We start from the raw sequence: 26,407 nt of genomic DNA on the forward strand, positions 1-26,407 counted from the left end.
TGCCTCCAGTTAGTGGTTTAATGGGTGTGGCTTGGGTTTGGGGATTTAAAAAAAAAAAAGATTCCCAGAAAATTCAAGTTTGGGAACCACCGGTTTTCTGAAGAATTTTTTAAAAAGGACTCACAAAACCCAAACAAAAGATTTTATTGAGATTTAATTGGCATACCATGAATTGCACACACTCAAAAGATGAAATTTGAGAAATTTCTAAAAGCTGTCCTAACCATTTTAACACTGAGTTCAGTGGTTCTAAGTATAGCCCTGCTGTTGTGCAACTAGTTGATAGAACTTTCTCATCTTGCAACACCGAGCAAGACTCTAGGCCCATTAGTAATGTCCGGGCTCTTGGGAGCATTTCTTTTCTCCATGACGGTTTCTGTGTTGGTGGTATTAGAGATTAAGTTCACTGAGCTACATCCCAACCTCATGTTTAGATCGTGAGGCAGGACATCACTATGTTGATATAGGTTAACCCCAACTGGACTTACACTGTACACCAGGCTGACTTTGAGCTTGCAATCCTCCTGCCTTAGCCTCTTTTGAGTAGCTGAGATGATAAGCATGTGTTAGGAGAACTTGCCCCTCCTCCGTCCTTCCCTCCTCTCTTTCCCTCTTCCCTCCTCCCTCCTTTCCTCCCACCCTCCCTTTCTTCCTTTCTTTTTCCAGACAAGGTCTCACTGGCTTGGAGTTCCTTAGGTAGATTACGCTGGCCTTGAAATCACAGAGATCTGCGCCTCTGCTTCCTGAGTGTTCTTCTCCGTGATTGAATATACCAGGTACTCTTCAAGTGGCACGGGTCCAGCATAGGCCATCATGTTTGTCATAGGATCTCCTTCCCTTTTAAGGCTGAGTAAGCCTCTGTGTGAGTGATCGTACTTTCTTTACGCACTCCCGGCTCCCTCTGTGGACATCGCCTGCTTCCATCTGGGTTGTTGCCTGCTTAGATGGACACCAGATCACTGCCTTTCTTCCAACTCAGCTTTCAGTTCTTTTGGGTCTAGATTTGGAAGTGGAAGGTTGGGTCATTGGAAATGATATTTTTAGTTTTCTGAGGAAGTGACTACTGCTTTCCCTAGTGGTAGCATGTGCACAGTCCCACCCCGAGTGCATATGCAGTGCACTTTCTCTAGTCCCTTGCCAACACTTACTGCTTTCTGTTTTGGGGGTAGTCGCCCTCCCATAAAGGGTGAAGAGCTGTCTCTGTTTCTTATTTGCATCTCTCTAATGATTAGCATTGTTTAGTGTCTTTCCTTGTGCTTGCCATTTCTTCGGAGGAGTGAAGGGACCTTTTTTCCTCTCTCCGTGTAGCCTTGGGGTTCAAGGCATCTACATGGCAAAGCATAGACTCCCAATGGCAGAAAGCCATGGGCCCCTTGGATCTGAAGGAATAAGGGGCAAGTGCAAGACATAGGGCCCTGGTCTTCTCCTGGGTGAGATCAGCAGGCAGAGGGCAAGGATGAATATAGGGGACAGAAAGGAACAGCTAGAATAACTCACAAGAGCGGGCTATACCGCTCACTTCATTTGTGTGTATGATGCATGTATGCATGCATGTATGTATAGCGTGTGTTTGTGTGTGTATTAACCAGATGTTAACACTGGTTGTCTTCCTCAATCACTCTGCATTGCTTTTTGAGACAGGACTCTCATTGAACCTGAAGCTTGCCAACTTGGGCCAGATCCTTCTGTCTCTGTCTCCCTAGCACTAGGACTGCAGACATCTGCCTCCCCGCCCCCCCCCCCCCAGCTTTTCATAAGTGTTCTGGATATTTAAACTCAGGCCCTCAGACTTATATAATAAGCACTTTATCCACCAGGCCATCTCCCTGACCCCCCCCCAGCCCCCATCAGAAAATGGGGAGTGAAGCTTGGCTCTGCTTGTGTTTGTTCGGTAGGAAATAAAGGTGTTCTGAGGAGGGAGGAGGGCTCTTCTCACTCGCCTGATTCTGACTTCTGACCGTCAGCGGTGGATACCGCAAGCATGCGCTACAACTAACCAGACAGACTGACAAGAGAGGGCTGTGCTGCCCACTTCATGAGTATGTGTGGTGCATGTGACCGTGGAGGGTGACAGGAGAGACTAGACTAGTTGGCAAGCTCCAGCTTCCATGAGAGACCCTGTCTCAGAAAATAAGACAGTTAGAGACAGCCAGTGAACCATGCCTTCTGCTCCACTATCTTGTGACTAAGTCAGAATCCACTGATGAGTGTTCCGGTTCTTCCAGCGTCCTCTTCTCCAGAGGCAAGCCTGCACAGCTTACCTCTAAAGTCAAAGACAGAGTTCTGTTGATACAAAGTATACCAGGCCCATCCTTCGCCTGATACCTAAACTTAGTTGCAGGTTAAGCCACAGCTACAGAAATGCTGGCTTTGTTCTACTCCTGACAGCCCCATCCCACTTTGATTCTTCAAATGTGTCTGGTCTCTCGGTTTCATTGACACACTCATAACTTTGCTTTGCCCTGACTTGTTCTGAAATTCTTTCTTTCTTTGATGTTAAGTTGTGAACCTAGCTGTACCTGAGCTGAGCACCCTGAGACTTTAGTGGGACTCACTGGGTTGCCCAGCCAGCAGCATGAAAATCTATTTCCTTCTTTCAAGTGCCATTTGGGCCAAGATGGGGCTCTGTTTCAGGGAGACTGCCAGTCCAGGGCTCCCACCATGAGGCCACCTGGGACAAGCAGCTAGAATGTCATCGGTGGAAGAGTAAAGTGTTTCTGCAGTGACTTCAATTGGAGAGAGGAACTCTAGGACCTAGCCAAGAGCTTGAAACCAGATCATTCTTAGGAGCAGTGCCCAGACCCGAATCCAACAGCATCCCACTCTCCTGCCTTGGCAGAGACTCCCTCATGGGGAGCTCTGAAGGGAAAGGCGTGCTCTATAGGTCTGAGGGATGCTCTGACTGGACACTTTGGGGAATGAATGAATCCAAGATCCTCAGAAACTCAGGTCCCCAAAGTCAGACTCATGTAAATTACTCAGAAACTTTAAGAGATCTGGGGCAGCACCCAAGAACATGGCTCTGAGAAATACTTTGAGCCCACAAAGGCCTACCCCCACCCTATTCCTACTTCTACCCCCACCCGCCCACTTCACAGATGGGGAAACCAAGGCCCTGAGAGAAGCAGAGCAATGGCTCAAGGTCACCAGGCAAGTCAGAGGCTGAGCTGGCTTCAGGCTGGCGGGCTTCCTTCCCACTGCGTTCCGGCTGCCCTCCATGAGCATTCCAAGGCACCGTGTAACAGGAAAGGAAGTGTCAGCAGGCCGGCTCACCACACACAGCCCTCCTGCTTGCAGTCAAATGCCATGAGCCTGCTTTTTCCAGACCAGGAGGGGGACCAGATTACCAAACCCAGCATTTACTTCTATTTTCCAAGAATGAAGTCAGCAGTTTTACTCCGAACAGAGTGCTCAGAGGCCCTGAGCCCCTCATTTGCTGCAAAGTCCCCTCCTGGGCTGTCTTGCATCTTGAAGGTGTGTGTTATGGAGTCTCAGATACAGTACCTCCTTCTGTTGCTTCCCTCTCTAACTTCTAAAGCTGAGGGTGTGCCAGTAAGTGGTTCGACCCACAATTCACAACACAAAACCTCCCTGCCCCCAAATGTCCTAGGTGTTGAGCTGTGGTCATGTTGTCCAGGATGTTATAAGTCCAAATGTGAATCAAAGTTTTGCCTCTAAACTGCTGTGGGTGCCTCAGTAAGGTCCCCCATTTTTCTGGGACTTCTCCCAACAACTATCTGTACTAAGAGGAAAGAGGAGGGGCTGAGCCTCTGAGGCCTTTGTAATGTGGGCCATTCTGGACTCTGCAGTCCAAGAGGCCTGAGACAGGTTTATGCTCTAAAGTGGCTGTCATGGGAGAGAAATCCACTCACTCCTGTGCCTAAAGGGTGGACAATCAGTTCTCTTGGGTCCCTCCCCCAAGAGCAGTATCCTAACTCCTGCTCTACCAGGAATGGAAAAACCTATATCTGCCAATGACCTCACTCTGCAAAACTGCAGGAGGCTGGGCCAAGCATCGCTCCAGGGAAGTGGATGAGGAAAAGGTTCCCAGCTGCCAGCAGGGCTCCAGTATGTGGAGTCTGACCAAGCTCAGAGACCCCCAGGCCTTGGGCTAGTTCACAACTCCTCTGATTTGGGTCCTCCCTACTCCACAAGAGGCATACCTGAGATTGAATACTAGGACCTTCTCACTAGACAAACCTAATACCCCTGTGGCTCTGCATATAGAATTTCAGAGGCCTATGGGCCCCAGGGCTGCCAAGAGAGACTCCCCAGGCCCTGAGAGCCAGAGGTGGAGACTGAGAAAAGAGAAAGGGAGTCATCCTGACTGATACAGAGCACACTGGACACATGACTGCTCCTGGAGGCTTGTCATGTGGGTCACCTTCTGGCCTGTCATCTTGTTCTATAGTTGGGAGAGCACCTTGACCCTGTGTGGTGATGGCAGATAGCATCATGGTATCATAGTACCTATTGCAGTGGTGTGTGTGTGCATGGGGGGGGGGAGAGAGAGAGAGAGAGAGAGAGAGAGAGAGAGAGAGGGAGAGAGCCATGATAATGCTCATATCTCAGCTTGCCAACCTATAGAATGAGAGGATCAAAAAGCTCAGCTCCAGGCTGCTGAGCCGGCAAAGCAAGAAAAGACACTTGTCACCACATCTGTCGGTCCCCAGGAGCTACAGAGCAGAAGGAGAGAACTGATCCCTGCAAGTTGTCCTCTGATACGTGCCTGTGTATGTGTGTGTATACACACATGTATATGCCCATGTACTAAATAAGTAAATGTAAAAAAGAATTAAGACCAGATCCAATGAGCAGAGGGAGCCTGGAAGTGCAGTTTCTAGTATTCTGAGAGGCCTGCGGGAGGTGCACCTTTCCACTGTAGCTATGGAAAGCCCCCCCACAGCCCCCCTACCCCCCACCCCCACCCCGCCTCAAGCAGAAACTAGGCAGAGGCGGTTATCATCTCAGGGCAGAGCACAGGAAGGGCAGCAGAGTGACCTTACCCTGGGACTGTGACAGTGGAATCCCCATGTGTCCTTGTCCTGCTCTCAGTGAAGGAGGAGCGGGCAGACCAACCACAGCCACAGCTGAGGAGGAGGCCGCCATCGTGGTCAGAGAAGCACCCTCTGCTACCAGAGCTGTGGCCCTTTGCTTCTTGTTGAATGCACATGTGGTTTCCTACACCGTCCTGTATGGTGTAGAGAGAGTTATTTACAAGCATGCCTTTCCCAGTGAACTCCAGTTCACTGCTGCAATAACTAAAGCCTTTACTTGCATAAATGTGGGGTCTATCATGACAGATCACTTGTTATTCTCTCTCTCTCTCTCTCTCTCTCTCTCTCTCTCTCTCTCTCTCTCTCTCTCTCTCTCTCACTCTGTTGCTATGNTCTGTCTCCCTAGCACTAGGACTGCAGACATCTGCCCCCCCCCCCCCCCCCCCCCAGCTTTTCATAAGTGTTCTGGATATTTAAACTCAGGCCCTCAGACTTATATAATAAGCACTTTATCCACCAGGCCATCTCCCTGACCCCCCCCCAGCCCCCATCAGAAAATGGGGAGTGAAGCTTGGCTCTGCTTGTGTTTGTTCGGTAGGAAATAAAGGTGTTCTGAGGAGGGAGGAGGGCTCTTCTCACTCGCCTGATTCTGACTTCTGACCGTCAGCGGTGGATACCGCAAGCATGCGCTACAACTAACCAGACAGACTGACAAGAGAGGGCTGTGCTGCCCACTTCATGAGTATGTGTGGTGCATGTGACCGTGGAGGGTGACAGGAGAGACTAGACTAGTTGGCAAGCTCCAGCTTCCATGAGAGACCCTGTCTCAGAAAATAAGACAGTTAGAGACAGCCAGTGAACCATGCCTTCTGCTCCACTATCTTGTGACTAAGTCAGAATCCACTGATGAGTGTTCCGGTTCTTCCAGCGTCCTCTTCTCCAGAGGCAAGCCTGCACAGCTTACCTCTAAAGTCAAAGACAGAGTTCTGTTGATACAAAGTATACCAGGCCCATCCTTCGCCTGATACCTAAACTTAGTTGCAGGTTAAGCCACAGCTACAGAAATGCTGGCTTTGTTCTACTCCTGACAGCCCCATCCCACTTTGATTCTTCAAATGTGTCTGGTCTCTCGGTTTCATTGACACACTCATAACTTTGCTTTGCCCTGACTTGTTCTGAAATTCTTTCTTTCTTTGATGTTAAGTTGTGAACCTAGCTGTACCTGAGCTGAGCACCCTGAGACTTTAGTGGGACTCACTGGGTTGCCCAGCCAGCAGCATGAAAATCTATTTCCTTCTTTCAAGTGCCATTTGGGCCAAGATGGGGCTCTGTTTCAGGGAGACTGCCAGTCCAGGGCTCCCACCATGAGGCCACCTGGGACAAGCAGCTAGAATGTCATCGGTGGAAGAGTAAAGTGTTTCTGCAGTGACTTCAATTGGAGAGAGGAACTCTAGGACCTAGCCAAGAGCTTGAAACCAGATCATTCTTAGGAGCAGTGCCCAGACCCGAATCCAACAGCATCCCACTCTCCTGCCTTGGCAGAGACTCCCTCATGGGGAGCTCTGAAGGGAAAGGCGTGCTCTATAGGTCTGAGGGATGCTCTGACTGGACACTTTGGGGAATGAATGAATCCAAGATCCTCAGAAACTCAGGTCCCCAAAGTCAGACTCATGTAAATTACTCAGAAACTTTAAGAGATCTGGGGCAGCACCCAAGAACATGGCTCTGAGAAATACTTTGAGCCCACAAAGGCCTACCCCCACCCTATTCCTACTTCTACCCCCACCCGCCCACTTCACAGATGGGGAAACCAAGGCCCTGAGAGAAGCAGAGCAATGGCTCAAGGTCACCAGGCAAGTCAGAGGCTGAGCTGGCTTCAGGCTGGCGGGCTTCCTTCCCACTGCGTTCCGGCTGCCCTCCATGAGCATTCCAAGGCACCGTGTAACAGGAAAGGAAGTGTCAGCAGGCCGGCTCACCACACACAGCCCTCCTGCTTGCAGTCAAATGCCATGAGCCTGCTTTTTCCAGACCAGGAGGGGGACCAGATTACCAAACCCAGCATTTACTTCTATTTTCCAAGAATGAAGTCAGCAGTTTTACTCCGAACAGAGTGCTCAGAGGCCCTGAGCCCCTCATTTGCTGCAAAGTCCCCTCCTGGGCTGTCTTGCATCTTGAAGGTGTGTGTTATGGAGTCTCAGATACAGTACCTCCTTCTGTTGCTTCCCTCTCTAACTTCTAAAGCTGAGGGTGTGCCAGTAAGTGGTTCGACCCACAATTCACAACACAAAACCTCCCTGCCCCCAAATGTCCTAGGTGTTGAGCTGTGGTCATGTTGTCCAGGATGTTATAAGTCCAAATGTGAATCAAAGTTTTGCCTCTAAACTGCTGTGGGTGCCTCAGTAAGGTCCCCCATTTTTCTGGGACTTCTCCCAACAACTATCTGTACTAAGAGGAAAGAGGAGGGGCTGAGCCTCTGAGGCCTTTGTAATGTGGGCCATTCTGGACTCTGCAGTCCAAGAGGCCTGAGACAGGTTTATGCTCTAAAGTGGCTGTCATGGGAGAGAAATCCACTCACTCCTGTGCCTAAAGGGTGGACAATCAGTTCTCTTGGGTCCCTCCCCCAAGAGCAGTATCCTAACTCCTGCTCTACCAGGAATGGAAAAACCTATATCTGCCAATGACCTCACTCTGCAAAACTGCAGGAGGCTGGGCCAAGCATCGCTCCAGGGAAGTGGATGAGGAAAAGGTTCCCAGCTGCCAGCAGGGCTCCAGTATGTGGAGTCTGACCAAGCTCAGAGACCCCCAGGCCTTGGGCTAGTTCACAACTCCTCTGATTTGGGTCCTCCCTACTCCACAAGAGGCATACCTGAGATTGAATACTAGGACCTTCTCACTAGACAAACCTAATACCCCTGTGGCTCTGCATATAGAATTTCAGAGGCCTATGGGCCCCAGGGCTGCCAAGAGAGACTCCCCAGGCCCTGAGAGCCAGAGGTGGAGACTGAGAAAAGAGAAAGGGAGTCATCCTGACTGATACAGAGCACACTGGACACATGACTGCTCCTGGAGGCTTGTCATGTGGGTCACCTTCTGGCCTGTCATCTTGTTCTATAGTTGGGAGAGCACCTTGACCCTGTGTGGTGATGGCAGATAGCATCATGGTATCATAGTACCTATTGCAGTGGTGTGTGTGTGCATGGGGGGGGGGAGAGAGAGAGAGAGAGAGAGAGAGAGAGAGAGAGAGGGAGAGAGCCATGATAATGCTCATATCTCAGCTTGCCAACCTATAGAATGAGAGGATCAAAAAGCTCAGCTCCAGGCTGCTGAGCCGGCAAAGCAAGAAAAGACACTTGTCACCACATCTGTCGGTCCCCAGGAGCTACAGAGCAGAAGGAGAGAACTGATCCCTGCAAGTTGTCCTCTGATACGTGCCTGTGTATGTGTGTGTATACACACATGTATATGCCCATGTACTAAATAAGTAAATGTAAAAAAGAATTAAGACCAGATCCAATGAGCAGAGGGAGCCTGGAAGTGCAGTTTCTAGTATTCTGAGAGGCCTGCGGGAGGTGCACCTTTCCACTGTAGCTATGGAAAGCCCCCCCACAGCCCCCCTACCCCCCACCCCCACCCCGCCTCAAGCAGAAACTAGGCAGAGGCGGTTATCATCTCAGGGCAGAGCACAGGAAGGGCAGCAGAGTGACCTTACCCTGGGACTGTGACAGTGGAATCCCCATGTGTCCTTGTCCTGCTCTCAGTGAAGGAGGAGCGGGCAGACCAACCACAGCCACAGCTGAGGAGGAGGCCGCCATCGTGGTCAGAGAAGCACCCTCTGCTACCAGAGCTGTGGCCCTTTGCTTCTTGTTGAATGCACATGTGGTTTCCTACACCGTCCTGTATGGTGTAGAGAGAGTTATTTACAAGCATGCCTTTCCCAGTGAACTCCAGTTCACTGCTGCAATAACTAAAGCCTTTACTTGCATAAATGTGGGGTCTATCATGACAGATCACTTGTTATTCTCTCTCTCTCTCTCTCTCTCTCTCTCTCTCTCTCTCTCTCTCTCTCTCTCACTCTGTTGCTATGGATGGAACTCAAGACCTTTGCACATGCCAGACAAAGGTTCTACCTCTGAGGAATATCTTCCCCTGCCCTACTTATTCCTAGTAGACTTTAGGGTGGATAACTCTACCTTGGGTCTGTCACTGTGGGTTTTAAGTATTGTGCGTACTAATGACTTGAGTAGTTCTTTAACTTTGCAGGTCATTGTGTTTAGACCCTGAGTGTCCCTTCATGTGACTAGACCTTTGTGCCTGCTTATTTAAGTTTGCTTTGCTATTATTTTTCCTCCGTTTAAGCATTTCTCCCTCAACGTATCCACAGTTGCACATGTGCATGCATGACAAACACATGTTCCTGTTCATGTGTGTGTGTGTGTATGTGTATGTAAAGCTGCAGCTGTGTGTATGTGCATGTGGGGGCCAAAGGTTTCCTGGTAAATTGGTGAGGCTGGAAGGCCAGCAAACCCAGAGATTCTCATATCTCCACCTGCATGCTAACACAGAAGAAGGCGCATCTCACAAAGTGGCTGAGCCATTTCTGACGTCCCTACCTTTAATTCTCATGGTGTCATCAAGACTCCTGGAAGAACCCAATAAGCATCCCTTTTATAACTGTGTGTGCTACAAACAGTTCTCTAGGAGTCAAAGGCACACACTTGGGTGCCTGTTTGTGCAGTCGGGCATTAGATTTTCCTTTTTAATTTCATCTCACCCCAGATTGCCTCCTGGTAGCATCCCAAGCAAAGGCCAAGGAATGCAGACACATTTTCCTCCCGTGTAATTAACTCATGTTCTGGGAGGACTGTTTTATTTCTGCAGTAGTGAGGCCTTCACAGCCTCTTCATGCACATCCTGGTTTGGAGAAACCGCTTTATCCCTAGCCCATGACATGTGACTTGTGACCTGTGACCTAGCCACTGGCCTCCTTAGGCCACCTGGGGCAATCTGGTTGGGAAACTGGGATTTGGAACTGGGGAGAACCATCTGAGGGGAGCTGAGTTGCAGGCCCGGGGAGTCTGGGACTGCCCACATCGCCCACATAGGAGCTGCTACCCAGGGCCATGGCTAGGTAGCCAGGAGTCAGGCCGTGTGATCTCTGAGGCAGAGTGCGTGTGTAAAGTCCATAGGTGGGGCTGTGTCAGTGAATTCACGGAGAGAGGGAGGTCCCGCATAGGGTGTGGCTGAGACTGATCCACGGTCATGCTAGGGACAGGGCTACGCTTGCCTCAACTCGGCATGACTGTTCTGTTTTCATGGCAGGCAGCTGTGCCAAGGATGAGGATGGCAGGCCTGTCCCCTCCCTCAGCCATTCCATCTCAGCTCTCCTGTTTATTGACAGCTCTGGGGGTGGGGGAGGTGTACACACCAAGGCTAGTGTTCTCTTCAGGGGTTCACTAATGGATGCAGGAACCCGAGACAGGGAAACCACATTTATGGTGTCTCTGGACAACTGATATCTACTATCCTGCTTTTGGATGCTAGCTTAATCGTGCCCGTTTTAGAGGGGAGAAAATGGGCTCAGAGAAAGGCAGGTGACACACCAATTGGAAGCAGGGCTGGAAACTCCTTACCAGAGCCTGGCATCTCTTCTTTAAAGGAGCTCAGCAGGAAGGCAAACCCAGGCCAGGAGACAGGATATGCGGCAAGATATGCTTGTTCCTGGGAGCCATGTGGTAAGAAGGTCTTGGCAGTCAGTGCAAAAAGCACTGTGGTCTCGAGCCCTTTCTGGGTCTCATCTCTTTCACCTCCTAATGTGGGATTGGCCTGGTGCCCTCTGTAGCCCCTAAGCTCTGTGTGAGCTGAAGGGTCCTCGGCTGGCTCGGAGGTCTGAGGCAGGAGAGCTTTGCCAGCAGAGGATTGCTACCTACTGCTCCAGAGCCCCCAGCTCCGCTCATGCCACATGAACTGCCCGGCATCTGTAAAGTGGAGACAGTTCTGCTGCCTCTTCACATAAATGTTAAACAGATCCTGTGAAGACAGTGGACACAAGTCCCCCTGTGCATTGATGGATTAAGTATTGCCAACCACTGCTCCTGCACCCTGCAGCTCCCCGGGGCCAGTGAGTGGCTGGAGCCTCCTGGTCCCACTCTCTCCAGCTGCAGCGCAGTCCTGGGATCTAGAAGCTGGCCCCTGTGGGCTTGTTTCCTGGGCATAGTGAGTTCATGAGCTCTGAGACCTGGCACACTGCCTGGCCTCCCTCGCTGACCGCAGGCTGTCAGGCCCGCACTAAAAATACCTAGTTCATGAATGGAGTCAGGGAGACTGTCCTGACCCCACAATTAGCTTCAGTCATAAACCTACTCTCCACTCCCTGTAGGGTGCTCAGACCTCCTGGGGCCACTCTGCTCAGCTGCACTGGCTTCAGAGGCTAGAGGATCGCTAGGGATAAGCAGGGGATGCAAGCCCTTTGATAGGTCCAGAGCCAGCATTCCCTCTCATGGAGAGAGAGGGAGGCATGGATGAGAATGAATATAAATGGGTTAAATTCCCCTTTAGGGAGGAAACAGACCTGTGTTTGTAGACAGAACTTGAGGCTGTGAGTTTGCTGTCATGTCCATTCCATTGCTTGCTGCCCTAGAGAGGCCTTCGGGTTGGTAAAGTGCTGAGTGATGAGCCTCGGACATCTTTCTTCTCTCTTTGGGAATAAACCATGACAGGAAGTGGGGAGTCAAGCTTGCAGAACAGAAGAGCAGGGCTGAAACCCAGCTGTGGACATCCAAGGGTCACTAGCTGATAGACCAGGTCTGGAGAGGGAGAGTATTGGGGAAACTTGGGGACCCCCTTGTGGACTGACTGGAGGCCACAGACTCCTGGGTTCTTTCTAAGTACTGGGGGCAAATGGTTTGGATCCTTGAGATGGATCCCAGCAGACAGAAGGGAAGACCACTATCTCAAAGGGTCCAATGCAACTAGGCCACTGGTTGTTGCTAAGATCTGCCCCAGGGCCCCTCTCCTAGAAGACTCGTCCATGAGACCTTAAGGTCTCCGAGTTCTGAGGAAGGGGATGAATGGGCTCAGGAATGGAAATATAAAAAGACTGGGGGTCTCTCCTCAGTGATATGGAGAGTAGTGGGGATTTGGGAGGCCACAGAAACAGTTATGATACAACTGACTCCCTCAGGGACCTTGTCTTGGAGACCACTGAACTTGGGGACTACTGCTTGTCAAGGGACTTAGGGACAGCCATTCCCTAAGAAGTCAGCCAGTGACCATACTGCTGGCCTCACGTGGCGCTGCTGGGATCTGGGAGGTGGAAGCCTATGGTGGCGGAAAAATCTGGGCATATCAGAGCTACAGAAACAGACATCCTGGAAACTTTGGAGCCCTGGCATCTTACAACCTGGCAAATGCATAGGAACTTGGACTCCTCAACATTTTGGAGGGCTGGGGATTTTTTTTTTTTTAAAGCTTGACTCTCCTTGAGTCTGAGAGTGATAGGTGTCTCCTTGATGGGCATTTTTGTCAGCACCTCTGACTATAGGCTTTCAAGAAGTTTTTATCTTGGATTTAAGGAATAAAATCCTATTGTTTAGTGTCGAGCGTTGTATATCTCAGCTGACAATATTTGTTGGCCTGTGGGACTTCTCTTTCAAATTAAAAAAAAAAAAAAAAAGAAAGGCTTTTTAGTGCAGGTTCCATGTTTATGTGTAGGTCAGAGGTCAGGTTGAAGGAGTCGGTTTTCCCCTTCACTCTATGGGCTGTGGGGATGGAATGCAGCTGTCAGGCTTTGACAGGAAGTGGTTTTGTTTTGTTTTCAAACCCAGTGAGCCAACTAGATGGCTCTCAACTTTCACCAAATATTAGCGTCCACTTGAGCACAGGGCGTGGTCATTGCTTGCTTTTGCAGGTGGGGAAACCAAGGCCCAGGGAGGGTTCAGCACTGGTTTAGAGTGAAACAGATTAGAGTTGGGTCTTGCCCCTCCACCTGAGTGCTGAGCTCAGCGCTGCATTCGTAGAACCTCCTTTCTCTCCCAGGCTCCAGCCCTCTGCTGTGGGACCCTGAGTCAGGCCTGGCCACATGCCAGAAGTGCCACATGACTGAGGAGCAGGGGAGTTGTAGAGTCCCTTCCAGCCAGCGGGGAATAATGGACTGAAGTCTCCTCTTGCCTCACCAGGTCTCCTATCCAGAAGGAAGTATCCTCCACAGCCCATCTTGGTGCTCCTTGCAGGTGCTCCCAGTCCTCAGTTGCTGTGTCCCTCCATCTGTCGTCTGTCTCCTGCTTCCGGTGGCCCCTCCCGTGTTTGCTGTGAGCTCATAGGCTCTACAGCCCACCTCTCTGCTTCCCTTCCAGAATCCCAGCCTCACAGTTACAAACTGGTTAACACACACCATGTGCCTCAAAGATAGAACTTGGTGGTTGGGGTCCTCACCAAAATAGAAGCTGAGTTAAATTTGCTCTCACCCTGAATCCTAATTCTCCAACACAAATCACATCCCCCAGTTCGGCCTAAGGTTGGTGCCTTCTCCTGAAGTTAGCTCAGACCCCACAGGTTGATGACTCAGTCCTACAGAGCTGTCTGCACTGCAGCCAACACAGGGCAGGGTCCACCTGTACATGTGAGGGAATGACCATGAGTGACCCCTTGTCTACAGCTTGCATTCTTTCTTACACTTGCCTTTCTGAGGACCCACTTAATCTGCAAAGTTATTTAACTCAAGGGCTGGCCCCATGCTCCTGAGGTGGGCTTCTTGTTTGCTTGAACTGTGCAGAGAGCACCGTGGGTAGGCCTGGCTGGGCTGACAAGATGTTAAGTCAGGTGTGGTGGCTCACATCTGTATCCCAGCTACTCATGTGACTGAGGCTAGAGGGATGCCTGAATCTAGGAGTTTGGGCTAGCCTGGACAACATAGCAAGACTATGTTGAGAAAGAGGGAGACACACAGAGAGAGGCCAGGAAAGTGAGAGAAAGAGGGGGAAAGAGAAGAGGCAAGGAAGATTAGGAAAACAGCAATCATTTAAATATTTAGCAGTAGTCAATCAGAAATCCGTGGTTGTAATTTACAATGGAGTTTCCCGGTCCTTAAGTCAATCTGGAAGCCCATAGGAGCTCAGCTGCTGAATTAGTCATCAAAGAAGGGAGAAGGGAAAATCAGAACTGCAGTGAGTTACCTCTTCACACCCTCTGGGATGGCTATTTTTTTTTTTTTTTTTAAGAGAGAAGAGAAAATAAGCAGGCTTGGTGAGGATGTGGAGAAGTTGAAGCCCTTCAAACAAGGCTGGTGGGAATGTGAAACTGCAGCCACTGTGGTGACAAAGAACCTGGCCAGCTCTCAGGAAGCTAAACATAGAATTACCATAATCCCAGCAATTCCACCCCTAGCTATGTATTAAGGAAAAGAAAACCACCACACAAAACCTTCCCCATGACAGAGAGGATCAGTTGCCGTTTGGAGAGTGTGCAGATGACTCAGATGTTGATCGCGTGATGAGTGAGCAAACTGGCACATCTATGCAATGGAATATTATTCAGCCCTGAAGAGGAGTGGGGAGGTGACTCATTGGACTGTGCTGACCCCCAACTATGCTCTGACTATGACACGATGCTCTGTGAAAGCAGCAAGTCTCCTGTGGTGATGGTTCCATTTGTGTGGCTGATCCCAAAAGGCAAACCCTGAGAGACAGGAAATGGATTTTGGTTGCTAGGACAATGGAGACAGGGCTCCAATACGGGGACTGGTCGAAAATAAATGATGCTTCTTTGGAGAATGGTGGTGATCCATGGTCATCACGGCAAGAAACAGACAGGCACGGTGCTGGAGAGCACCATGAGAGCTTTATATCCAGATTCACAACCTCAAAGCCCACCCCCAGAGACACACTTCCTCCAACAAGGCCACACCTACTCCACTTAGACCACACCTCCTCCAACTAGACCACACCTTCTCCAACAAGGCCACACCCCCTAATTCTTCCCAACAGTACTACTTCCTGGTGACCTAACATCAAGTATATGATATGAGTCTACGAGGGCCATTTTCCTTTATATCGCCACAGAAGGTGAGAATAGAAGTATACTTGTAATCCCGGCACTCTGGAAGCTGAGGCAGGAGGATTATTAGGAGTATGAGGCCAGCTTGGGCTACATAGTGAGAGCTAATCTAACGAGGGCAACATAGCAAAATTCTGCTTCAAAAACATAGTCAAATCACCAATAAGTAGGACAAAGTAAAACATAGGGTCGGTCAGGGGTGTGCCTCAGTGTGCTTATCATGATCAAAGCCCTTGGGAATTCCCCAGCCTTCTGAATAAACTGAATGAGTAAAAATACATTTAAATCTGCTACTATTATTCTGCTAAAGGAACACAGCAATAAGACGACAGCTCACGACACACTGCTGTATTCATAGTCAGCGCCTCGCTCAGGACTCTGTATGAAAGAGGAGGCAGAGAGATTGTGAGGACCAGGGGACATGGAGGGCACCAAAAACCAGGGTCTTCCAGACTCAAGGGGACTGATCGACACACGTATCGAAGAGATTGTGACAATACAAGACCCCCAGAGGTTCAAACCCAAACAAAACCCCCCAGCACTGACGAGGGACGTGGGCATAACTCCTACCCATCACAAAGGAGCTACCTGCATCTGATGCCAGCTGGCAAAGGGGAAAACCAGCTTTTCCAATGGAGTCTCATGAGAACATTTACCACACTCCAGGTCAGGTCCTGTGCTCAGGAGCAGTTGGCTGACACAAAGGATTCCATGGGGTTTGTTCTTGTTTATTGTTTTGGAATTTTGGGGCTTATTTTTTTGTTTGTTTTGATTTTATTCTATTTTTATTTTTGTTAGACACACACATAGAAAGACACAGAGAGAGAGAGACAGAGACAGAGACAGAGACAGAGGGGAGAGAGAGAAAAAACATGAAGTGGTGTGGGCAGGGGGGAGGGGAGGACCTGGGAGGTGGGGGAGGAGGAAAACATGATTACAGTATATTACACATTTTTAATTGAAAAATAGCATGTAAATCCCTATCTCTCACCCTCTGTGTTTCACTTTCCTCCCAAGTGCCCAGTCCTCTTCAGACCCCAGCGGGCCCCTCTAGCCACAGTAGAGGGAAGGAGTGTGAGGTATTCAGTCGCCTGTCTGGACAATGGAGACTGTGGACAATGAGCCTGAGTGCCCTCGTGGAATGTTGTGTCAGAGGTGCAGGCTTAGCAGAGGAAATGGCAGAGAATGCCTTGGGCCTAGCACCAGGAAACAGCAGGGAGGGAGAAGGTTAGTCAGAAATCCCTGACGAGAGAGGGGCTCAGGGGGCCAGGGGCCCCTTTCCCTGAAGGACAGGCAGTCTCTGTTCCCTGAGGTTGGGTCTGGGTCAGCTCAAGTGTTCTGGGGAATGGAGGAAAAGGGGATGCTGGCCCAGGTCTGGGAGGGTCACCATCTTCAGCAAACTGCCTGATCCTGTAGTCCTGCCGAAACAAGCCTAAGAGAATCTTCCGGGAAGGGGCTAGATCTACATGAGCTGCAATACTCATGGGGTAAGGGATTCATGAGGCAGAGGGAGGACGCAAGAGTGGGTCCATGTGCAACCCATCAAGGGGCCTAATCAGATAATAAAATACTCTGTACTACAAACTCCCTTCTCCACGCTGCACCTGGAGTTGGACGGTCCCCACATCTTTCAGGGGGCAGTCTCTCCTGGTAGCCCAGGAACAAGCTAACAGGCTTGTCTCAATAGACGCACCAAGGGATGCCATGGTGATCTTTGGCTGCAGTGATCAACCAGAAAGTTTCAGAGAGGGAGGAGGGGAAGCCTAACAGAGCACTACCCCATGCGGGATTTGCTGGGCTGTGTCTCCTGGAGCCTGGTCTCATCAGGTGACAAGGGGTGGTACTCAGGCCAGTTCCCTAAGGCAGACTTCTCTCCCCATTATAGTCTACACAGAGACACACGGGCGCCGAAGGGATAGATATCATTGGATCTCTGACCATCTATCTCTCTGTGCCCTGCTGTGGTCTGGTTCCTTCTAACAGCACAGGAGATAAGGGGCAGGTAATGAGGTCCCCATCACCACGCAAATAGAAGAACTTCTGTCCTAACGAAGAAGGGTCCCTCTAGGTCAGCTCTGGAACCCAGTGTGGGCCTTGGGAGGGCTGCTTTGCTTCCAGGCCTGGGTCACGGAGTCAAAGGTCAAGCCGTGCCAAGGAAAGCACCAGATCTGTGTGCTTTAGCAGCGCTTATCAGTTGCGGAGAGGTATTTGTACTTGTGCACCCAGCTCACAGCGCTTTCATTCAAGTCAAGGCTCTCCTGGTGAGGCCACCCACAGGGACACTCTGCCCTGGAGGTCACAGACTATGTGACAAAGAACAGGGACATAAGATTCCTGGAGAAAGCTGCTGGGGAGGGGTCCCGGGTCCCGACATTCTTCCTGCAGAGCCGAGTCCTTTTGTCCCCTAGGGGTGTGGGGGTACCTGCCTCAGGAGACCTGGGAACTCCCAGAGGGCAGGGACCATGGAACCACAGACAGGGAATTGAGAGGGTCCTGGCCAATAGCTCTCTAGATGACCTTCCCTCTCTCTCCACCTGCCCTTGCATCACTATGAGGTCAGAAAGAGTCTGACCACCAGGGTTCCTCGGAATTCCCCAGTCACGAAGGTACTGTGCATTCCCCTAAAAGGCCTGGCAGAGACATCTGGGCTCAAAGACTCCAGATTACATCAAAGAGGACGGAAACAATCTGGTCAGCATTTCCTGGTGGAAGGTACTAGCGACATTCCTGGCCTTGAGGTGGCCCAGGGAAGGAGCAGCCAGCCCCAATGAGCCCCAGCGTGGGAAAACAGCTGGAGACTGCAGGGGTTAGGAATCCACCCATGCCTGGCTCACCCACCTCGGGCTTCTCACCCAGGAGACTTTGGTCTAGTGCTGTAAACAGGTTTAAGGCTTCCAGAAGTCTGTGAGCGAGGGCAAGGGTAAGGTTTCAGATCAACACTGGAATTTGGGGTTGCCAGCTTTCCTGGTGCTGTCATGCATGTTGGCAGTGGGTGTGGGGTTTCTGTTGTTTGGAAACATGTCTCATATGACGGAAGAAAGGATCTGAAAACTACAGTCAGAAAAAAATATCAAAGTTCAAATCCAGCAATCACTACTGAACGTGTGTGGTGTGTGTGTGTGTGTATGTGTGTGTGTGTGTGAGAGAGAGAGAGAGAGAGAGACATCATGGGATACATGATTGTGTGGAGTGGACTGAGGGATCAGAGAGGTTATGTCACATGCTTGGAGCCACACAGCTAGCAGTGGGCAACTTGGCTTTGTCCCTGTGGGAAAGTGGCTGAGACAAGGTGTTCAAGTTGAAGGTCCTTCTCATTCTTCCTCTGTTCATCGTGCTGACCTGGGTGGTTGACCTGGGCCCAGAGGTGAAACCCTGTTTCCATGGTTACACGCTCCTCACAGCTGGTCTGATGGAGACACCTCCAGGAGCTCAACGTCCAGAGCTGGCACTGCTGAAGCTGGAGGAAAGGCTGACAGGCAATGTCCACCCCCAGCTCTGTTCACAGGAGGGTCCACAGTAACTGGAGGGCCCCCAGAGTCAAGGCGACAAAATGGTTGGGGACATTGGTTTTGCAACCAACTGGATCCAGATTCCAACTCAGCACTGTCTCTCTGTGACTTTGAACAAATTCCTTACCATCTCTGAACCTCAGTTTCCCCAACTTGTTCAAGAAGAGGGAAACCACTTTCCTTGCAGGGAAGCTACATGGAAAGCATTCAGCCCATGGTCAGAGCAGCAGCCATGCTCCCAGAGGGGAGCATGTTCTGGTTCACCCCAGGCCTGGGCACACCCTTCATATGCTCCTGGTTCCTTCTCTCCAGATAACTCTGGGGTGCTCTGGGAGGCCAGGGCTTCCTTGGGTAGGGCGACCCAGGCCAGCTTCCCCACGGAGATCAAGTTCCCAGCTACTCCATGGAGCCAGATAAACACAGGGGAGACAGCTCGGCTCCTCAGGCTGCCCACTAACTACCAGATTCCGAAGCCACGCAGCTGCGGCTGCCCACTGTGATTGTGCCTGGCTCCAGTGTCCCTGGCTCGTTGCTGCCACCCTCCTGGGACCCTGAGCCCTGAGCTGGGGGTGTGGTGAAGGCTGGGCTAACCTTGGCAGCTGTTTCCTGAGTAGAACCCTAGCCTTCTGGAGCCCAAAACCTTTTGGCTTTGCCCAGCCAGCCACCTCTCTCCTCTGGTAATGACATCATGGACCTGTGGGGTGGACCCAGGGCTCTAAGGACACCTCCGTACCTGTGCATCTCAGCTCTCTACTGTCATACTTTATAATGCCTACACTTTTCTGTTCTTGGTTTTTACTTTCTGGACGACTAGGTTTTCAGCATCAATGGGCAAGACGTGAAATTCTAGATCCTTAATGAGTTGATAATTTGTGTCTGGTGAACTCTTACCAGTTCTCCAAAACCCAGCTCAAAACACCCTTTCTCGCCTTCCTGTGACTTGCCTCAGGCCACTCTGCACAGTTCTCTGCACACAACCAAGTGACCTTTCAGCAGTAGGGGACAGAAGGAGACTGTAAAGTCCTTCCCTCCAGGGAGCCTTCAGCTGCTGTCCTCTACTCTCCATTTCATCCTCCACCCACCTTTGAGAGCCAGGTTCAGGTGGGGCTCCTCCCACAGGCAGAGAGGAAAGGCCTAGACCACCCCAGAGCCTTAGCTGCAGATTTTAAGTGGTGTTTATTTGATGCCTGCTGGTCTCCTTTCCTGGAATGTAAATTCTCTGGGGAACTTGGGAGTCTGGTGGGCCCAGAACACTGGACTAATGTGCATATGTTAAAGCAAGGGCCTGTCCTGCGCTCTGCCTGGGTTTCCCTTGCCTTATCTTCTCCCCCCCCCACCCCTCCACCCCCCCACACCCCCCGCCCATGTGCCTCTCAGCAGGACCTTTCTTCTCTGCCTTGCCTGTAACATGTTGATTTTTTAGATGTTTTATGTAGAGAGAAAAGCATCCAGTATGCCCATTGTTTAACAGATGTAAATCAAGCTCCCGTAATTACTAGAGTGTCAGTAGCTGGAGGAAACCCAGGGTGTCTGTCTCTCTCTGTAAGGAAGAAGGACCTCGATTTCTGCCCCTTTACCAAGTGGTGTTGCTGACCGCGTGGCATTCTGAAAACACAGGGATGAGTTCTTCATTGTTCATTGTTGGGATGCTCTGTGAGGTGTCACAGTTCACAGATTCCATGTGTTTGACTTCTGCAACGTGATATCCTCACGTAGCTCCCCCATCCTCCATCTTTGCCTGTCACCCTAGCACACAATGTCACATACTCATCTGACCTATTACACACCCCCTACACACACACACACACACACACACACACACACACACACACACAGAGAGAGAGAGAGAGAGAGAGAGAGAGAGAGAGAGAGAGAGAGACTGGCCTCTACTCTCCTGGGGCCCTTGTGCGTGCTGGTTTTACTGAATGTCCTCGGTTGTGGGATACACATTTCATCACTTTGAATAACTCAGGCCAAACTATTTTGTGAAATGTTTGTACTGATTTTTCACTCCCTCCCCTTCCAGGGAGAGTCCTCACTGCTCTGTGGTCATCTACGCTGAACAGAGGACATTGGCTTTGAGGCAAATGTCATTCCAGTGGACACAACAATGGTTTCTAAGAATGACCCTCTTGCCCTGCACCACAGAACAAAACAACAAAACAAGATAGAACCTCTCACACAGTGCACGCTGTCCGCACTGCCTGGAGTCTTCGTCTCTGCTGGTCCTGTATTATTTCTTTCTTTGCAACTTTACTTTGAGTTGGTGTGGCTGGTACCCACGAGCATCTTTTCAGCCTGCAGTAGCTATCTGAATTTCCTTTGGTGGGGAGCTGTTTGTCTCCTTTCCTTTTACGAATTCTTTGGATGGATTCTGGGTCTGAGTTCTCTGTGTGATGCATTGTGGGAACATCTCCTCTCACCTTGAGGCATGTTTCCTCATGGCCTAAGTGATGATCAGATATTTAACACATATTTAAATGTATCATGATTTTCCTAGAGGGTTAGTGCTTTCTCCTGTGTGTCTGTGTGTCTGTGTGTGTGTGTGTGTGTGTGCGATTGTGGGTTTGTATGTGGCTGTGCATATAAGTGTGAAGGTGAGAACTCCTGCCCCCGACTCCATGCTCTCCCTGCACCCTCGCCCCACCACCATGCCCACGGTGGCCAGAGAAGGATGTCTGGATCCTCCTGACCCATCATGTTCTACTGCCGGATTCCCAGCAGCCTTCCTTTGCTGGTATCCCACGACTCTGGAATCTTTAACATCTTTGGATCTCCAAGGCAACTTCAACTTCACAGTGTCTTGTTCCAATGTCTAGGTTCTACACATGATCTTCTGAGCTCCTCTAAAGGGCTTGGGTCACATCTCCAGCTCTGCCCTCTGTAGCACTCTAAGCTCACGTTGATTCACTCCACTGCTGCTGCTGTTCTTGGTGGTCATCCCATCTCCAATACACTGGGGTCTTCTGCTGCAACTTGACTTTGCCAATAGCCTCTCATAGGCTCTCTTCATGGTGCCAAGCCTCAAATTCTTGACATGACCCCTTCAGTCTTGGCTGTCAATTGCAACTGAGGCTACACCTTCACCAATGGTCTTTCATTGCCTCTCACAGGGCCAAGCCTCAGCTGCTCTTCATGACCCCTTCATGCCTTCAAAACCAGTACCACCTGGGTGACCCTTACACATTACCAAGTCCAGCTGCAGCACAAGGTACAGCCTTGGCTATCTCTGGAACACAGCTTCTTTGTACTCTCAGAAAACACTTCCCAGAAGATTTCACCTCAGCGATGCTGGTCTCTTCTTAATTACCACTAATTTCTTAGCTCCAGCTAACCAGCATCAATTGTCCTAGTAGTCCCTTCTATTCTGGACTCTAAGCCAGAGCCATGTGGCCAAAGTTGCTGAGTTCTTCTGCTTGCTGGAGCTGGAACATGGCCTCCTTGTTCTATTACATCATCATCAGCTTTCTGTTTTCCAGTTCCTTCACTGTCTAAGCTTGGCTGTCCTGGAACTTGCTCTGTAGACTGACTTTGAACTCAGAGATCTGCATATCTGTCTCCTAAGCACTGGGATCAAAGGTGTGGCCCATCAAGCCTGGATTTAAGTTTTTCTTCACTTAGAACTCGCTCTGTTCTAGGCTGGCCTTGAACTCAGAGATCTGCTTGTCTTTGATTCCTAGGATTAAAGTCCTGTACTACCATGCCTGGACCTAAGTTTAGCTGGATGGGATCTTGCCCCAGAATCCCTTAATTTGTTTTCTCCTAGAACACAGGATTCAGTTCCATTTCACTTCCTGGTACCCATTTAATACCTGATTATATTTTTCCTTTCTAAGCTTGCTACGCTTGTTCAAAATGCTCTTCATGAGAACAAAGTCTATGATGGGTGTTTCTGAGACTTCCTTTGTCAATGCAATTAATTTGAGTCTCTTCACCTTAGCCTCACGCAGATTTTTCAGATAAGGGCAAAAAGTAGCCACATTCTTCACCAAAATACCACAAAAACAGTCCCTAGGTCACATACTGAAATTGTCCACTAAAACCTCTTGGGCCAGGGCTGCACAATTCAAATCATTCTCAGTAACAAAGTCTTCCATATTCCTACCAGGGTAGCCCATAAACCCCATTTAAAGCATTCCATGGCTTTCCAAATCCAAAGTCCCCAAATCTCTATTCTTCCAAGCAAAAGCATGCTCAGGCCTATCACAGCAATATCCCTGTCCCTGGTACCAACTTCTGTCTTAGTTAGGGTTTTACTGCTGTGAACAGATACCACGACAACAGCAACTCTCATAAGGACATTTAATTGGGGCTGGCTTACAGGTTCAGAGGTTCAGTCCATTATCATCAAGGCTGGAGCATGGCAGCATCTAGGCAGGCATGGTGCAGGAGGAGCTGAGAGTTCTACATCTTCATCTGAAGGCTGCTAGCAGAATACTGGCTTCTAGGCAGCCAGGATGAGGGTCTTAAAGCCCACTTCCACTGTGCCACAACTACTCCAACAAGGCCACACCTCCAAACAGTGCCACTCATTGGGCCAAACATTTACAAACTACCACACCTTTGTAAGTTATTATCCTCAACATTTGTTGTGGTTAGGGATAACATACAGGGGTTCCTCTAGCCATCTCAGTCAGCGCTGACCAGCCTTCTGCCACACTAGCTGGATTTACCGCTCCTTCAGGGTGCATGAACGGCACCGTGTGTGTGTGTGCGTGTGTGGCATTTGTTACTCAGCTTGGTTTCTGAGTCATCCATTGAGCATCAGTAGTTTTCTCACGATGATCGAAGAGTGGTAACCCTCTTGGGCAGATCTACCACAGTCTCTGTAGTCCCCTTGATTGGCATCCCAGCTTGGAAGTTTTATGAATAAAGCAACTAGAAATACTTATGTCCAAATCTTCCCATTGATGTGTGTTTCAGCAGCTCTAGGAAGATGCTGAGGAGTGGTCAGATGTCAAGCCTGTGTTAGCTTTTTTTTTTTTTTTTTTTTTTTTTTGGTTTTTCGAGACAGGGTTTCTCTGTGTAGCCTTGGCTGTCCTGAAACTCACTCTGTAGACCAGGCTGGCCTTGAACTCAGAAATCCGCCTGCCTCTGCCCCCCGAGTGCTGGCTGTGTTAGTTTTATTGACAGCTGACAATCAGTCTTCAGAGCATCATTTCACAGCTTCTGCTGCTGGTGCATATTTCTGTCTGCACTCTGTTCTTGCTTTCATTAAACACTAGCCACTCTTATATATGTGCACTTGAATCTCACTCTCATTTTTATTCGACTTTTTAAAATTTTATTTAATCATTTATGTATGAGTACTCTGTCTGCATGGACACCTGCGTGCCAGAAGAGGGCATCAGATCCTTTTTGTAGATGGTCACAAGCCACCATAAGGTTGCTGGGGATTGAACTCCGGACCTCTGGAAGAGTAGCCAATGCTCTTAACTGCTGAGCCATCTCTCCAGCCCCTATTTGCTTTTCTTTAGCAAGGAGATGTCTAGCATTTTACGTGTTTATTGGCTGACAACCCACATATATTTTAAGACATATGCTGTGCATTTTGAAATTTGGATAGTCTTATTATGGAGTTAAATATGTTCTGTGTATACTCTGGATATAAACTTTGTAGGATATAGCATTTTGAATATGTCTTAGCAATGCCTTTAGAAGACAGAAGTGTCAATTGTGATGAAGTTCATCTTATTTTTCCCCCTCTCATGGTTAGCAAATTTTGTGCCCTATATAAGAAATTTTTAGGCTGAGCAGATGAATTGGTGGTTGAAGCATTTGCTGTTTTGTGTCCGGTCTATGATCTAGTTGGCTTCAATTTTTGCATGTAAACAAAGGTCAGGATCTTTCTTTGTCACACAGACATCAAGTGTTCTGGCTCCATTTGCTGGAAGTTTGTCCTTCCCCCACTTGAGTCCCATGGTACTTTCAGGGGATGTATGGTCCAACATCAGTTTCGCACCGCTGCTGGGGTAGATTTCAGGATTCCAGCTTGTCCTATTGATTTTGCTGCTCAACCTTTTTCTGGAAACCTGTCTGAATTACTATATCTTTATTGTCTAGAAATCAGTTCATTTACATCTTTAAAAACTGTTATTACTTTTGAAGTAATTTTAATTAGTATACGCTTTCTTTTCCAAGTGTGTTTTTATAATCTCCTGGTCATTTTTAAAAAAAAAATTATGCTTAAATTGAACAAGGACAACATTGGGCGGGCAGAGAGACTCTAGTGATGTGGAGACTTCTGATCACAGAACAGGGCATTTCTTTGAGATGTCTTTGATGCTTCTTCGTCCTGTCTCACAGCCTTTTCTCATAGGTGTATTATATGTTAGATACATCCCTCAGTGTTCAATGTTCTGATCCTATTGTGGTATTCTTATCGATTCTGTTCCCAAATTTCTGTTGCTGATACACAGAAACACAATTTTTAAATGAAATATTTATCTTGGATCATGTGACCTGACGACCTTAGTTGGATAGCTCTTTATTGATACCCTGTATTTTCTGTTTATGATTATTAGTTTGGGAGCCCTATTTTTATTAGATATTTTCTTTATTTACATTTCAAATGTTATCCCCTTTCCTCATTCCCCCTATGAAAGCCCCCATCCCATCCCCCCTCACCCTGCTCACTAACCCACCCACTCCCACCTCCTGGCCCTGGCATTCCCCTACATTGGTGCATCGAGCCTTCACAGGGCCAAGGGCCTCTCCTCTCATTGATGTGTTTGGGAGTCTTTTTAACAGACGAAAATCATTTTACTTTTTATCATCCATTACCTATGTATTTGTTTTATTTTCCTGCCTTATTGCTGTGCCCTGTGTCTCCCATACACTCCTGCATTGCAGAAGGGGTGGCAAACAATCTGATCCCACACCTAGTGAAAAAGCAGTCAGTGCTCACCATCAAATATGAAGAATAGGTTTTTCACAGATCTCTCTCAAATCAATTAATCTCTATTTTTGTTTGTCTGATGAGAGTTTTCGACATGCTCAGATGTCAAATTTTATCGATTCTTCTCTAAATTAGTTACAGTAATCTCTTTTCTCCATTATTTCAGTATTGTGAATGATAATTTTTAGTATTTTGCATCCCTGGGGTCAGTGTGAGTGATTAACATCTTAGCAGGTTCTCTTTGTTAAAACAGGATTTTTGCCTGCTTATGAAGGACCTTGTTCTGCATCTCCTCCCTCCCTCCCTCCCTCCCTCCCTCCCTTCCTTCCTTCCTTCCTTTCTTCCCTCCTTTAAAAAATGCATTGTGAAGTATTTTATGTAATTTCTAAATATTTAGGGAGTTTTCAAAATATCCTTTTTTGGTGACTGGTTTCTGATTTTATTCTATTGTCGTCGGAGATCTCGCTCGGCATGGTGGCCATCTTTTTGTGCTCCAGCACGTGGGTTGTCTTAGTGGATGTGGCGTGTGGGAGTGGGACATGTGTGTCCTGCCATCTTGGGGCTCCCTCTGACTGTCACTTTAGCTCAGTTGGCTGCAGCACTGCCCGAGTCTGACAGATGGAATGGTTTTCCCATCACCTTCACTATCATCGTGCAGTCAGCTCGTGATGAGGCCAGTCAGAAGAGCTGCATAGCACAAGATGTTTGAGAAGGGAGGGCTTTGTCTGGGATTTGGGCCAGGTGTGGTGGTTCATACTTTTAATACCAGCACTCAGGAGGCAGAGGCAAGCAGATCTCTGTGAGTTTGAGACCAGCCTGGTCCACAAATCGAGTTCCAGGAGAGCAAACAAACAAAAACAAAAGCCTACTGCAATTTGGGTTGTTTTGTTATTGGTTTTTGTTTTTGTTTTTGTTCTCTCTCTCTCTCTCTCTCTCTCTCTCTCTCTCTCTCT

Source organism: Mus caroli, chromosome 4 (genome assembly GCF_900094665.2).
Source record: "Mus caroli chromosome 4, CAROLI_EIJ_v1.1, whole genome shotgun sequence".
NCBI lineage: Eukaryota > Metazoa > Chordata > Mammalia > Rodentia > Muridae > Mus > Mus caroli.